The 15027-nt window shown below is 45.0% G+C and overlaps 1 protein-coding gene and 1 long non-coding RNA gene across 2 annotated transcripts in view; both read left to right on the forward strand.

The window, feature by feature from the left end:
* Positions 1-15027, forward strand: part of WNT5B (Wnt family member 5B) — a 109048-nt gene that overhangs the window by 22211 nt on the left and 71810 nt on the right. The gene's annotated exons all lie outside the window — the stretch shown is intronic.
* Positions 144-2251, forward strand: LOC112668995 (uncharacterized). Its single transcript, XR_003141988.3, has 2 exons — positions 144-627; positions 1983-2251. It is a non-coding gene; the product is annotated as an uncharacterized LOC112668995 (long non-coding RNA).

Here is a 15027-nt window from a genome sequence, read left to right on the forward strand (position 1 = left end):
AAGCAGGAACAGAGAAGGCAGGAGAAATTATCCTCTGGGACAGAGTAGGGAAGTGAGGTAGGGCAGAGAAGCAAAGAGCTGTGATCTGGCAAAAGAGAGGGGGGAGGGCTTTGAAGGCCCAACGGGCAGCATGAGGAGGTGGAGGGAGGTGAGGGTGGCCTCACCAGCTGCATAGGCTCCATGCCCATATGGCTTCCAGCTGCCCGGTGGTTCTGTGGTCAGTGCCTCACCCAGATGTTCGCTTAGTGCCCAGGCCAGGCTCTGGCTGGCTCTCAAACATCTAAATGACGGAAACCATCTCAGAGGAGGGTGTATTTTTAGCCAGGGGCTCTGGCTGTGGTAGGTGATGACTCTAATCATCCAGATAGTCGTGGCAGTGGCAGAGAGGCTCGGATGGCTGAGTTAGAATTGAATTGCAATTCTGACCTCCCTCCTGACAGACTATGAGGTGCTGAGAAAGTCGCCTGACCCTTTCCTGCTAGATCACAGTTTGCCATTTGTACTGAGGGAGAATGGATTGAATTTAAAGGATTGAATTTAAAGGATTGAACTTTAAAAAAAAATGAAGAGAGGACATTTTCCAGCTAAAAGGTGCTATGCCGGAGCGTTAATGGTAGTTCTCTCTGGGTAAGAGAATTTTCAGTCTTATTTATTCCCACTTCTTGTTTTCTAACATTTCTAAAAGGAAACAGGTGATAAAGTAAAACCCAAAAGTTACTTTTAAATAGGCAAATGCTAATTAGTTGTAATAAAAAAGATGTAGGATGTACTGGAATAGCAGCTAAAACCTGCTCTTTACTTAACCCTGACACTGACTTCGTATTCAGCACTCAACTTCTCCATACCTATTCTGTGTATTAGAAAGAAATTTAGGGATCCCTGGGTGGCGCAGTGGTTTGGCGCCTGCGTTTGGCCCAGGGCACGATCCTGGAGACTCAGGATCGAATCCCATGTCAGGCTCCCGGTGCATGGAGCCTGCTTTTCCCTCTGCCTGTGTCTCTGCCTCTCTCTCTCTCTCTCTCTCTCTCTGTGTGCCTATCATAAATAAATAAAAATTAAAAAAAAAAAAAGAAAGAAATTTAGGATGCCATCTCTTGCCTGTCAGTTGAGCATCTGACTCTTGGTTTCGGCTCGGGTCATGATCTCAGGGTTGTGATCTCGGGATCGTGGGATTGAGGCCTGTGTCAGGCTCTGCACTGGGCGGGGAGCCTGCTCCTCTCCCTCCCTCTGCCTCTCCCCACTGCTCATGCTCACTCCCTCTCTCTCTCAAGTAAATAAATAAAAATCTTAAAAAAAAAAAAAAAAACACATGATAACAAAATTGTTAATGTATATGATGTAAAATTTACCATTAAGTGTACAGTTCTGTGGTTTTAGTATATTCATGCTGTTGTGCAAAACCATCACCACCATCCACCCCCAGAACTTTTGTCATCCCCAGCTGAAACTCTACCCAATCCTGTCTCCTCCCTCCAGCCCCTGGCAACCACCATTTTGCCTTCTGCCTCTGTGAACGTGATGCCACTGGGTACTTCATATAAGTGGAATTATACAATAATTGTCTTTTTGTGTCTGCCTTATTTTCACTTAGCATGATGTCTTCAGAGGTCATCTGCGTGTCATGTATGCATGAACCACATTTTGCTTATCCAGTCAGTCATCATTGAACACTATTGTTTTTTAAAGTTTCTTTAGTGAAGGCTTTTTTTTTTTTTTTTTAAGATTTTATCTATTTGTTCATGAGAGACACAGAAAGAGAGGCAGAGACACAGGCAGAGGAAGAAGCAGGCTCCATGCTGCGAACCTGATGCGGGACTCAATCTTGGAACTCCAGGATCACGCCCTGGGCTGAAGGCAGGCACCAAACTGCTACGCCTCCCAGGGATTCCCTAGTGAAGGCTTTTAACACCTGGTAGTGTTTCTCTTCCCCATTGGACTGTGAGCTCCTTGGTGACTTCATTTATCCTTGTTCTCTGCTGCAGTGCGGTGGTCAGCAGTGTACTCAATGAATGAATCAACAGGTGAGCCAGCTGGTGCTTGGATCGGAATATTTGCCCAAGAATCAGAATCAGCTCTTCACTGGAACCTGATGTTCTGGGTCAATGGAGCCACAAACCTTTACTTCTCTGAGCCTTCATATCTATGACATTGGGATGTTATCCTCACTACTAGATCATTTGTCTGACCCAACACTCTTTGAGCTTTTCAGGTTAAAGTTGCTATTAAAACACTCAGGAAATTAACACTAACACTTTTTCGTCCCAGAACTCTTCTTGAATTTAAGAAATTCAAAAGCTTCTCCATTTAAAACCATTCAAGACTTGTGTGGATTTATGTTAAAAGAAAAAAACCCCAAACAACAAAACTACTGTTATATGAAAAGAGAATAGCTTGAAATATGCCCAAACCCATGTCTTTCTTTCTGTTTCTGTCATAGATAGGGCCTATCCCTCCACATCTCTCCTGGCTTCTGTGCCACCAGACTCGCCTATGTCCTCTCCTCTTTCTTCATCCTCTTCTGACCCTGACTTACAGTAAGTCTGCCTTCAGATCTTTCCTTTTCCTAGAAGATTTTTTCTTATGGCATCTAACCTATTGTTGCTATAAGAGTGATTCCCAAAACTTAATCTCTGCCCAGACTTCTCTCCTGAGCTTCACTTCTGTGCTTTGGCTGCCTCCAGAAGGAGGAGTTCACTTGTCTGACACAAAGCCTCCATTTCTTCCCACATGCCACCATCCTCCCCAAGAACCCATCTTTCCTCCTCCTTGACCCCCAACATCTCATTAATTACTCAGCCAATATCTGTTGCTACTGAATGATACTCAATGACAGGTGTCCGGCACCATTCTTGGCACATAATTAGTGGGTTCGTCTAATTTTCTGAATTCAGAAAATGAGTTGTCCAGCCTCTAATCCACAGTCTCTCATAGTTCTTTGGCCTCTATTTCCTTTCCCTTCCATTGTGTGTTAACTTCCTAGGGCTGCAGGAACAAAGTGCCACAGACAAGGGGACTTAAAACTGCGGACATTTCTTGGCTCACACTTCTTGAGTCTGAAATCAAGGCATCCGCAGCCATGGTCCTGCTGCAGCCTGGGAGGCAGAATCTGTTCTGTGACTCCGTCCCAGCTGCTGGTGGTTTAGCAGCAGTCTCTGGCGTCCTGGGTCTGGGGATGCATTCCACTCCTCCACCCTCACACAGCAGCCTCCCTGTGTCTCTGCACATAGCCTTCTCTCCGTGCGTGTCTTTCGGTCTGAATTCCCCCGCCCCCTTTAAGAGACTTTATTTATGAGAGCACGTGAGCAGGAGCAGCAGCAGGGGCAGAGGGAGAAGCAGGCTCCTCACGGAGCAGGGAGCCCGATGTGCGCCTGGGCCCCAGGACCGTGAGCTGAAGGCGGACACTTACCAGGCTGAGCCCCACCCCGCCCCGGTGCCCCTGAATTTCCCCTTGTTATAAGCACACTGGTCATATTGGATTAGGGCCCAACCTAATGACCTTACTTTAACTTCCTATTTCCAAATAAGGTCACATTATGGATGGATGGATAAATGGATGGATGAAATAATTAGTCAAGTTGGTCTCAGTCTGCCTTCCCAACCTCTGAGCCATTTATTCCCATCCAAGCATCTGTCCTCTGGCCCAATGTTTGGCTTCCCTTCTCTACACTCTTTCCTTTCCCAGCCTCTGCAAGTTCAGTTTCTCGCCCTCGGCTATGGCCTCTCTCAAGTTCACATCCACACTGCCACCACCCCACTGATGTCTGCCTTCTCCTAACCCTGGTTCTGCACTCGGTGCCTCCTCCATGGCACTGTTCGCTTCCGCTTCCCGTGACAGTGATGTATCACAGAACTGTACTCCTGTTAGAAGGCATCTTACAGATGGGCCAAGACCAAGAGGTCTGCATTTGACCACATGGGGGCATTTTAAAAACTGTGATAGATCCCTGAGCCCCACACTTCAAGATTCTGACCAGCAGGTGTGGGTGGGGGCCTGGAGTCTGTACTTCCAAAAGGTCCTCCAGAGATTCTGATGGCCAGTCAAGTTTGAGAACCAATCATCCAGTCCAACCTCCTTATTTTACTTACAAGGAAGCTGAGCTCCAAAATTGTTGTATGAATTGCCCAAGTCACATAATTAGTAGCAGAGCCATCCAGTGATATGGTTCTCTTACCTTCTCAGTCAGATTGAAGCTGAGGAGCAGAGTCTGTATCTCTCTTATCTTTGTAACTATGTGCTACCATCAGTCTTCATCAGTCTAGACAAGAAATTCAGAGTAGGTGCTACTGTTGAGTCAATAGGCTAGTGGCCATATGGAAAGCTCCAAGAGGGCAGTTACTACATCTGTCTTTGCTTACCTGGCATAAGGCCTGGCAAATAGTAAGGTGTCAGTTAATATTGGTTGAATGCACGAAGCATCTGCCATGTACCAGGCACTGTAGTAGATGGTTTGCATACATCATCTCATTTCACTGATCTCAACTATAACCCTATGAAGCAGGTTTTAATACTCCCATTTTACAGATGAGGAAACTGAGGGCCAGAGGTTAGATAATTTGTTCAGGGCTGTGCAGCCAGTAATTGACATAACTGAGGTGGTTTTTTTTTAAGATTTTATTTATTTATTCATGATAGACACACAGAGAGAGAGAGAGCCAGAGACACAGGCAGAGGGAGAAGCAGGCCCCATGCAGGGAGCCCGACGGGACCAATCCCGGGTCTCCAGGACCACGCCCTGAGCCGAAGGCAGGCACCAAACTGCTGAGCCACCCAGGGATCCCTGACATAACTGAGCTTTAAACCCCAGCTCTGTCTTCAGTGCTTGGTTCTCTTCAGAAGCTGTAAATCACCCCAAAACAATATTGAGTGCAAAGGGATTTAAAAGTTCCAGAAACCTCAGCTTAGATGGTAGCTGTAAGTCAGCCTTGCTGCCCCACGAGGTAATAGGGAAGTTGACCCACTGAGAGTGTTATTGTGTGTGTTTCAGAACATACAGTACCCTGACTACTTGTATGCTTCTCTGAGCATGACTCAGTGCTATCAAAAGCTTTTACAAGTGTTTCATCTTCTTTCCCGTGCCTTTGTAAAAATGCTTTTAGAAAAAAAAGTGCTTTTAGAATGCCCTCCCTTTGTAGGGCAGAATGCTAGCACCAGGGCAAGCAGAGTTCAGAGAGTGTCCTAGCATGAACTGTTCTACTACTAAGTTTCAAATACGAGCCAATGGCTGGGAAACCCGAGTAGAGGGTGTGAGTTGGCCCCACACACCTAGTCCCCAGCCCAGATCACTTGCACAGTGAGCGGGTTTCATCTGTACCAGAGGCATTACGTGTCAGAGACTCCGTGTCTAGAAATGGCAGGGGTCTGATCCTAGCTGTCAGGCATGAGAGAGAAACCCAAGTAGCCACATCCCAGAGACAGAGTTTCAGCTTTGTCATCTCAAATGTTTTTGTTATTTTTTTCTTTCCAGTTTGATGTTTTACTTGGATCTTGGCCTTGAATGTATTCTCCATGTCGACAATTTCCTCATTCCTTATGGCCTCCTTTTCATTGCTTCGGAGATCAATCCTTTCTGAACTTTAAGGTCACCCCTCCCCCATCCAGCCTCAGGGGCAGAGGAGTGAGTAAGCGGGGCCTGTACTCACAGGTTCTTTTGCAGAGGGGCCAGCCTTCCATTCTCATACCCTGCCTCCTCCTACTTCCAAGCACACTTCCATCCTGTCCCTGAATTTTTCAAATATGTACATACATTGGTTTTGAATTCTTACTTATCCTCCTTTCTTTTACTTAAAAAAATTTTTTTAAAGATTTTATTTATTTTTTTCATGAGAGACAGAAAGAGGCAGAGACATAGGCAGAGGGAGAAGCAGGCTCCCGGTGGGGCGCCCGATGTAGGACTCGATCCCAGGACCCCAGGATCACAATCTGAGCCGAAGGCAGATACTCAACCACTGAGCCACCCAGAAGCCCCTATCCTCCCTTCTTTTAAAGGGTCTTGAACAGAATTACTTTAAGGATTCTGTTTTTTTGTGGTTTGTTTGTTTGTTTTGTTTTGTTTTGTTTTTAGGACTCTGGTTTTGTAAATAACTAAGACTCCTTCCCAATGAAGCTGGGCTGGAGACTCCACTCCCAAAGGGGTCCCATTGAGGCCATGGGTGGGCCTTGGGAGTGCCGACAGTTTTTTTTCTTCTTATGCCAGGGTAGCAAATTGCCTGACTACCTAGGAAAACTGAATGAAGTGAGGGGGTCTCGGGGAGGGGTGTTTCAGTGTTGAGTTGTGTAATATGCAGCCACTTTTATGGTGAGGTACTTGGAAGCCATCTGTTGTCTGAATTATTGGATCTATCACCACGAGGTCAATACACACACACACACACACACACACACACACTATAGACAAAAATCCTTTTTTTTTTAAGATTTTATTTATTTCGAGAAAGAGCTCGTGCAAGCAAGCAGGAAGAGGAGCAGAGGGAGAGAAAATCCCAAGCAGGCGCCATGCTCAGCACAGAGCCTGATGTGGAGCTCAGTGTCATGACCCTGACATCATGACCTGAGCAGAAATCAAGAGTCAGATGCTTCACTGACTGAGCCACCCAGGTGCCTCCATAGGCAGTCTTTTTACAGTAACATCAAAAACACTATCCAAATTCCTTGGTGATACAGCACTAAACTTTTGCTGATTAAATCTTCCTGAAGTTTGTAGACTATGAGCTGGATTCTAATTTTTTTTATTGTAGTGATATGTGTTTAATAGAATCTGACCTGTATTACTTCTGCCAGCAGGGAATTCAGAGTTACCAATCAGAGTTAATGTGGCACAAAGAACTCCAAACTTCTTATTCAGAGGATGTGAACAGGAGTGATTCTTGAATGAAAGCATTGAGTCAGTAATTTTTGTAGCTTAATAGTGCCACGTGCAGTTTTGTAGGCTCAGAAAATTCTCCAAGACAGAATACTGTATAGAAAGAGCAAGAGATTAAGCATCTAGAAAGTTGATTGGTCCCTAATTCTGCAACCCTGGGCCGTTTGCCTGACTTCTCTGTGCACCCATTCTGTTGCCTATAAGATGGATGGGCCAGGCTGGACAGGTGGTTCTTGAGATAGTTCTTACTAAGGGGCTAGTGTGGAGATCCTTTCCCTTTCCCAAGTTTCACCTGCATAAATGTTTTTATTTCATGTGTTTCAGCATACAATTTTAGTAAAAAAAAAAAAAAGTTGTAGTTCTTAAAAAAAAAAGTTTAAAACCACTGGACTAGATCATCACCATCTCTAGATCTTTCTATTTTTATTTTATTTTTTTGCTCTAGATCTTTCTGATGCACTATCAGGTCTGCCCATCAAACTGTCTACATCACTGAATGATACTCTCGTGTTTTAAGGAAGGGTCTCTACACCAAAAGGCCAAATAAGCCAGGTTCAGCATATAGGCAAGCTCACGCCTTGGGACCCTTCTACTAGAGTCCAAGCCAGAAGGTCCTTTGGGTTACAGAGAGAGGGTTCTTGGGCACTGGCAGCAGTTTTTAGAACAATCAAAAGAGGTAAAGTTCTCTAACACCTCAACCATCCTGGCTGGACTAAGGGAGACCTAGTAGAGAGTTGTGGAAGAGAGAATGAGGTTCCACCTCTCCCGACTTCTTAAGCTGTGTAGTGCAGAAACCAGTATCTGCAGCTCTGAAATGGGGACCAGGAGAGTTGGGTCCCCTCAAGCTGACAAGGTAATTTGAGAAAAGGCAATGTAAGGTGTGATGATGAGACAGTCGTTTCTTGTTATCAGTTTGGCCTCTTTGATGTATGCTCTTTCTGCACCAGTGATTCTTCCTTGACCCCTGCCTATGATGGCCTGCCACCAGGAAGCTTCCTCCGTGCTGAGGAGGGGCAGCCATCACTGCTAGCCGGTTCCCTTCACCTCTGCTCTGCTTCCTTACACCCCTTATCCCCCGTCCTCTTGTATGTTCACAAAAGGTTCCCTGACTCGTGGAAGTGAAATGATCCAGCTTAGATTGTGGGTTTTTTAAGATTTTATTTATTTATTCATGAGAGACACAGAGAGAGGCAGAGATGTAGGGAGATGGAGAAGCAGGCTCCCTGTGAAGAGCCTGATGTGGGACTCGATCTCAGGGTCCTGGGATCATGACCTGAGCGAAAGGTAGATGCTCACCCGCTGAGCCACCCAGGTCCCCGATCCAGCTTAGATTGTAAACCAGGAAATCATTCCTCTGGACCAGAGAGAGAGAAGAGAGAAAGACAGGAAACAACAACAAACCCAAACAGAATATGTGAGAGGAAGACATACATATTCTATAGTTTCCATTAAAACGAAAGCTCTGTGGGGAAGAGAATTGTAACTGTGAAGTGTGCAGTGGATTTCTTTCACATATGGGCACTCAGGAAACATTATTAATGAATGATAATGATTTGTCAAGTGACTTCAAGTGTTTCAGGGAAGGAACAGGGGAGGAAACATAGGGACAGTCTTATATCTCAGTGGGGAATTGCTAGGCAAGCCATCCAGACATCTTTTCTTTGAGGGGTTGTGAATTTCTTGTGTGTCCGGCTATCACTGTGTAATCTTAGTTTGCTCTCTCAGAAAGATGTATAATCATTATATATATATGTCATCATTTTATGTGTATATATATCCATACATATATACATGTATGTACATATGCATGTATATATAAACATACATATATTTCTATAATTAAAATGTGCTTCCCTGAGTTGACTTTGGGCTGGGCAGTACAAAGTATAGCCCTGAGACATTAAGAATAACCTAGAATAATTACCTTTAATACCATAATCATAATAATCTTAAAAAACATCTTCGTAAGGGTGAGGGATAAAGAACACAGTAAAATTCCTACAGAACTGTGGAACAGAAGAAGAAAAAAAAGGTGCATCTTTATGTGTGCTAACAGAATCGATGTTGTCTTTATGTGCATATGTGTATGTATTTATGGAGACCGTGTCTGTAAGTCAAAGTAATGAGATAGCCTGACTCATCCTGTCTCTGTCTTGCCTTCTCATTTTTCTCCTTTTCATTTTTCTTATCTTTCTAAGTTGAGGAAAGGTAGTGATGGTTTGTGTAGATTGTTCGCGTGGTGAGAGAACCAGTGGTCAGGCAGTGGGAGAGTGAGGCGGCGAAGGGAAGGTGGCCAGTAACAGGTGGGCCACTGAGCTGGTTACCATTGGGCCCTTTGAGGTTGAGCCCTCTCTGTCATTGGCTGAGGGTGTCCCAGGGAGCTTTGCTTCCCAGTGCTTAAGTCCTACTAGGAAGAGCAAAGAGGGCTTTGCTAAGCAATGTCCAGTTGAAAGGTGGGCTCCTATGCCCTGAAGTGGGGGGCCTGGGGGCGGGGGCACCAGCTGCATGCCCTACACCTGCATGCTCTACACCTGCAATGCATCCTTGTTGAATTGCACCGTATTTTCACTCTTATAGTCTTTCCTGGATTTCCTAATGGCAAGGGTTATGTATAATATTTTTCAGGTTTTTCAAGTGAAAAAAAAAAAAAAGAAACAAGGGAAGGTCAATCAAGCTAGGCCAGGGACTGAATGAGCAAAGCAGAATAGAACCCAAGGTTCTTGACTATTTTGCCTATTTTAGTTGGAGCATACACTAAACATTCGATAAATTTTTGATGATATGGTCATGGAGACCAAATGGTATTAATTCTCCTCTGTCTCTTGATGTTTACTCCTCCGGTGGTCTCCAGAGTGGTTGTGGTGATGCCCGGGGCCGGGGGTATGGGGGAGTGGTGGCGCCAGGGGCAAGTACAGATGCCAGCATTGTCACAGCGGCTCCTCTTCCCCTGTCTGCTGAATCTTGAGTGAGAGATCCCTTTGAGACAGTGGCAAACTAGATATGCCATTGTTGTCATCCTTGTTATCCTTCATGGTGAGGTCTCTGAAATCTCGTGTGACAGTCCTTCATTACTAATAATTGGTCATTGCTATGACTGAACAGTCCTTCATTAACTGTTTTTGAATCTTGTAAATATCTTAGATTTTTATATATACTTGTGTATATCTCCAAAAGCATGTTTTTTATGGCAGTAGTTGTGAGACGCTTACTTTTTGATCAGCAAAGCTTAATAACATACCTCATCAATTGCATAAACTTTTAAAAAGATACTTGAAATATTCTAATTAAACTTTGAAATGGTTACCATGGGGCAGAGATATTGCAGTTATCAAAGAGTGACTTATTAATAAATCTGGGCTCTGAATAGATTTCTCACTAGTAAGGTTCATGCGAGATCATCCCTATTCCATTTATGGTCATAACTAAGAGCTTCATCTACCTCCTTCAAGTCAGACTCACTTGAGCCTTGTGTACAAGTATGTACCTTCTCCTTCACGTGTTTCTCAGATACTTACTGAACACCTGCGACACACCAGGCGCTTCCCTGAATGTAGGGGTCACCAAAATGAAGACAGTTCTGTAATGTGGTTACTTGAGACCTCACCACTCTGAGCCTGGCATTTCTATAAATTCCATAACTGGAAATTCTTCTACCAAGGGGATTTCAGAGGCCTCACCATCAAAGATGGGGAGGGATGACCAAAACTGAAGGCGACAGAAGAAATAACACCTAAGTTTGCCTGGGGGAGTCAGGAAAGGCTTCATGAAGTAGTGAAGATGAAAGAAGATTTACAGGCAGGTAGGCAGGATAGAGCATTTTATTTTATTTTCCTTTTAATTCAATGAGGACTTAATTTTTTTTTCAAGACCTCATTCATTTATTTGAGAGAGAGAGCATGAGCATGGGGAGGGGCAGAGGAGTAGAGACAATCCAAGCAGACTCTGCACTGAGTGTGGAGCCAGACACCTAACCAACTGAGCCACCCAGGTGTCCTGGGATAGAGCATTTCAAGGTAACAGTATGATCATTCATGAAACAGTTAGTTTTGATGGAGGGAACAAATTTTATAACAACTGTACTGAGATACAATTCGTGTAGAACAAATTTCACTCATTTAAAATATACAATATAGGGGCACCTGGGTGGCTCATTCAGTTGAGCATCTGCCTTCAGCTCAGGTCATGGTCCCGGGGCCCTGGGATTGAGCCCTGTGTCAGGTTCTCTGCTCTGTGAGGAGTCTGCTTCTCCTTCTCCCTGACTCTCTCGCCCTGCTCGTGCTCTCTTTCTGTCAAATAAATAAATAAAATCTTTTAAAAAATAATAAGGTATACAATATGGTGAGTTTTGACAGATATAAACCCCATGAAATCACGACCACAGTCAAGATACAGAACCTTTCATCATCCCAAAAAGTTTCCTCCTGCGCCTTTTACAACCTGACACAGGAAACATTTTAATGCAAACAATGTGCCTTTTGAAAGTCAGGAACATTTTCATCTGAGCAAAACAGTATTCATTATACTTTTGGCATTTTTGACACCAGGCACCGTGAACTGTCCTTAAGTCGCAGGCCATCAGGTACTTCCAAGAATCCTTTGCACTGGACCCCTAAATCCAGGGGTCCTTCCCCATTTCTGGAGGAGGGCAGGAGAGGTTGGAAGGAAGCTTCAGGGGTGCAGGGCTGCTGGCATATGCAGGTTAAGGGGAGGCGGCAGTAGAGAGGAAAGGCAGGGCTGATTGCCAAGGGTTCTGGCTGATGTGTGACAGACTTTAGATTTTAACCTATAGGCAAGAGTCATTGGAGAATTGTGACTGAGAAAGTGATAAAATCAGATTTCCACATTTGAAAAATCACCGACTTGATTGAAATTGAGTCAAAGTTACAAATGATAAGGATTGATTTAAGGCAGAGCTAGTAGTAGGAATGGAGGGGGGCAAAAAACATGTGAAATCTAGAAAGTAGTATTGATGGGCTGAGATGCTCTGGTTGGGCATAGGGTTTAATAAGAGAGCAAGAGAAATCATACATAACTCCAAGGCTTATTGTTTGGCCAACCAGGGGGAGCTTTTTATGGAAGCTGTAGATTATTTGGGCAGGTAGAGTAGGTTTGAAAAGGAAGATGTTTAGTTTTAGATGTGCTGGGTTGAGATGTCTGCTGATGAGAGATAGTTGGGCCTGTGGGTCTGGATCAACTATTTCAGGATCATCCTCATTCAAATCACACATAAGAAAATGTGTTTGGGACCTCCCAGTGTGCAACCAACAGCTAGAAAAGCAAAGTCCTGGCTGTCTGGGAAGCAGTCTCTGACTCCAAGGGCAGGTTAGATCCTTTTGATTTGGATCCTTCACCGCTCAACCTGTTTTAGGTACTTTTCCTATCAAAACATTCATCCCCCATTATGGTAATTACTTCCTAATTGTTTCTTTTCCCCACGAGGCTGTGAGCTTGTGAGTGGCACCAAACTTGGTTCGTTGCCATATCCTCAGCCCCTCTCACAAAGCTGGGCACCTAGTAGAAACTCAACACATACTTTCATGCCGGTCAGTTCAATGCCACCCCAACCACCCACAACTAGGAGATCCTTCTAAGGAGAGGGGGGAGGCAGGGAAGATATTATAAGACAGTATTATAAGACAGTGCCAGAAGCCCTAAAACCAGAGCCTCCTACAACATGTTGTGGGGACACATAGGAGAAAATAATGGAAAGTTCTACAAAGTTCGATTGAGCCAGGCCTTGAGGGGTGAGAAAGAGTTCTCCAATCAAGCTGGGAGGGAAGCACATTATAGGCCTGGGGATATAGTACGGGCACAAAAGAGTGAAAATTGCATATGACCAGCATAGGAGGCTGGGATTGGAAGGATGAGAAGTGGCAGGAGATGGATCTTGAGGAGTCACTGGCGACCCTGCAGGCTTATGGTTCTATAGCAAGAATTTGGGACTGGACTCTTGATGCAACAGATAGCAAGCAATATGATCAAATTACAGTTTTAGGAAGAAACCTCTGGGATAGAATAGGGAGATTTCACATCCTTCCCCCTGGAAAATGCATTTTTGCCAAGCACCCAGGTGATTCTTCCACAGGTCATCCCGAGACCACACCTGAAGAAACAGAGGTATGTGGGAGAGGCTGGAGCAAGTTAAGGCTGGTGACAGAAGAGGTGCCCTGGGAGGCAGGTACAATGAGTCCACTGGGAGCTGATGAGGGCCATCCCGACTAGTCAGCCAAAGGAGTCTTCAGAACCTTCTTCTGGGGGGCTGGCCTGGCTCAGGGGGTTAGGCATCTACCTTCGGCTCAGGTCATGATCCAAAGTCCTGGGATGGAGTTCCGTGTCCAGCTCTCTGCTCAGCAGCAGCAGGGAGTCTGCTTCTCCCTCTCCCTTTGCCCCTGCCCTGACTCGTGCACTCACATGCTCTCTCTCCCTCTCTCTCCCTCTCTCTCTCTCTCTCAAATAAGATCTTTAAAACAAAACAAAACAAAAAAACTTTCTTCTGAGGCATCTAAAACTTGAGACCTTGGAGGTCCCACAGCATTGGTGATAATAAGGCCACATGAAGGCAATCCTCCCACATGCATGCTTTCATGGTTGGATGTGGGCAGAAAACTTTGGAGACACAGCCAGTAGGGTCCTACCTTACTTCAGATGTAATCTGGCCACAGCTCCTGGTGTCCTGATGACCATTTTAGTCCTAATGTGAGCATTATTATGCTTGTCGGTAAGATTTTGGTAGGAATTTACTGGAAAAGCCAGGGGTCTTCTTTACAAGTCATCTTTGATGAACTTAATAGCATATTTCAAAAGTACTTTTGGCCGTAACGACAAACAAATTGCTTCTGAACTAGATGAGAAAGATCTAAACACAACTTCTAAGCACAGCAGTATCAATAATATCTCTGATTATCTGTATTTGCCCTTAAAAATCTGTTCAAACAAACATAAGCAGGGCAGCCCTGGTGGCGCAGCAGTTTAGTGCCGCCTTCAGTCCAGGGCGGGATCCTGGAGACCCGGGATCAAGTCCCAAGTCGGGCTCCCTGCATGGAGCCTGCTTCTCCCCCCTCTGCCTGTGTCTCTGCCTCTCTCTCTCTCTCTCTCTCTCTCTCATGAATAAATAAATAAAAATCTTAAAAAAAAAGATTTAAAATAAAACAAAAATAAAGATCCCCCACAGCTTTATCCTTTGCTCTCTGGGGTTCCTTTATTCCACTTTGAGATAGAAGTACTTCAGTTTCTCAGGAGATGCTGATTAAGAGTTGAACAAAAAGAAAGTATTTTTATCTATCATCCATCCATCCATCCATCCATCCATCCATCCATCCATCTACCTTCCTATCCACTTATCTCTGGCCCTGAACATTCCAGCCATTAGCAGAGACCTTTCTTTCTTTCTTTCTTTCTTTTTTTTTTTTTAAGATTTTATTTATTGGGCCGCCTGGGTGGCTCAGTAGTTGAGCATCTTTTTTTTTTTTTAATTTTTATTTATTTATGATAGTCACACAGAGAGAGAGAGAGGCAGAGACACAGGCAGAGGGAGAAGCAGGCTCCATGCACCGGGAGCCCGACGTGGGATTCGATCCCAGGTCTCCAGGATCGCGCCCTGGGCCAAAGGCAGGCGCTAAACCGCTGTGCCACCCAAGGATCCCAGTAGTTGAGCATTTATCTGCCTTTGGCTCAGGGCGTGATCCCAGAGTCCTGGGATTGAGTCCCATATTGGGATCCCTGCACGGGGCCTGCTTCTCCCTCTGCCTGTGTCTCTGCCTCTCTGTGTCTAATGAATAAATAATTTTTTAAAAAATATTTATTTATTTATTCATGAGAGACAGAAACAGAGAGGCAGAGACACAGGCAGAGGGAGAAGCAGGCTCCATGCAAGGGCTCTCTGGGACCTGAATCTCACACACACACACACACACACACACACACACACTCCTTCCCACCACCCCCACCACCTGGCACACTGTGGTCCTTGCTGCTGGAGTTGAATTTGGCTGCCATCCATACTATGTGTCAGCATCTGGAGCTGACAGTCGTGGGAGCTTGCGGAGGTACCTGGTGGTTAGCGGGAAGGAAAATAGTGAGTGGGGAGTATGAGGTCAGTTTCCAGTTGCCCATTGGTGGAAGAGCACAGACAGGGTTACCATCTCCGTGGGAGTATCTTGGGGAACTG

Source organism: Canis lupus, chromosome 27, assembly GCF_003254725.2.
Source record: "Canis lupus dingo isolate Sandy chromosome 27, ASM325472v2, whole genome shotgun sequence".
NCBI lineage: Eukaryota > Metazoa > Chordata > Mammalia > Carnivora > Canidae > Canis > Canis lupus.